This window comes from Saprolegnia diclina (assembly GCF_000281045.1).
Source record: "Saprolegnia diclina VS20 unplaced genomic scaffold supercont1.42, whole genome shotgun sequence".
NCBI lineage: Eukaryota > Oomycota > Saprolegniomycetes > Saprolegniales > Saprolegniaceae > Saprolegnia > Saprolegnia diclina.
The window spans coordinates 337,435-338,874 of NW_008246109.1; positions in this window are offsets into that span (position 1 = coordinate 337,435).

A 1,440-nucleotide genomic window follows, 5' to 3' on the forward strand; every position below is an offset into this window, starting at 1 on the left:
GCATCCACGGAGGTCGCTCACGTGATGGCGGCGTAGGCGGCCCGTCTTCTTCTCGACCGCGAGCGCCATCGAGCCCGTCTTCGTGTTCCCGCTTCTCCTCGTGACACTCGTCTTTAGCTGCCGCGAATGTGTTCCTGTCGCGTGCCAAGCCGTCCAAGACGCGTACAAACCTCCTTCGCACCCGCCCTTCCGCGATCGGCCCGAACTCTACTACGTGTGATTTTTTCTCGGTTAACTACTCCTTGGTTATGGGTTTGCCCTGCACCATCACGCGTCCCTTGGCCCTTTGCGACTCGCTCGGAAACAGAACGTACACGTCGAGGGCGTGGGGTCGGCCCATGAGGTCGTCACGATTTTCTTTTTTGCTCAAAACACTGAGAGGAAACTAATTCTCTCCTCGCCCACTTTGCTCCGACTTGCCAGATGGGCGGGCTCGATGGCGCTCGCGGGCGAGAAGATGACGGGCTGCCTACGCCGCCAGCACGTGAGCGACCTCCGTCGATGCGAAATAGCTGCCTACGCAACGCAGCTCAGGAGCGCCAAGACCAGCACGACGCGCAGGGCGATGCCAATACGCCGCAACATTGATTTTTTGGGTTTCGGTTTCACGCGGATTGACAAGCGCAACGATCTTGAGCAGGTACAAATGAGCAGGTACCAGTGAGCAGGTACCATGGCCGTTGGAAGTGCAGAGGTATTAATAGTGAATGCGATCCCTCGCCATTCGCCGCTCTGCACCCGACAACACAGATCTCGCCAAGCCTCGAGTCGTACGTTGCTCACTCTGGGTTTATTGCACGCGATGAGCAACCACTTTGAGGTGCTATACAAGCAAGAAGCCCAGCAATACCACCCGTATCACTACCGCATCGCCGGTACGCATACGTAACATGTATCGACATTTTGGGGTCTCGTAGCTGGCCTCGTCGCGGTATCCTTTGCGCTCGGTGCAGCCGCTGGCGCCGTCGTGTCCGTCGGTCTGGCAACATTGTCAAATACTGCAGCGGTGAAATGCACCGAGATGACGACGAATTATACCGAAATGACGTCGAATTATACCGAGATGCCGACCAATTGCCCCACGGTGACAACGAATTACACCGAGATGATGACGAATTATACCGAGATGATGACGCATTGTACCGGGCTGACGACAAGTAGACCCGTGGATTTGCCGTCGCTGAGGCCCATGATTCTCATGGTCGGCGACTCGATGACAGATCAGGCATCTTCCCTCCGTTACCGCGGCTTTCAAGCGCTTCTCTCCAGCGAATACGTTCACCTCGCCGACGTGATCAACAGCGGCCGGACGGCCTGGACAACACGGTATCCGAGTTTCCGCAAAATATGTTGCGCTAAAAACTTGTAGGCTTTGGCTGCCTACGGTCCCAGCGCTCGTGCAGGAGTGGATCGCCCGGCCTCCAAGTCTCATTGTCATTG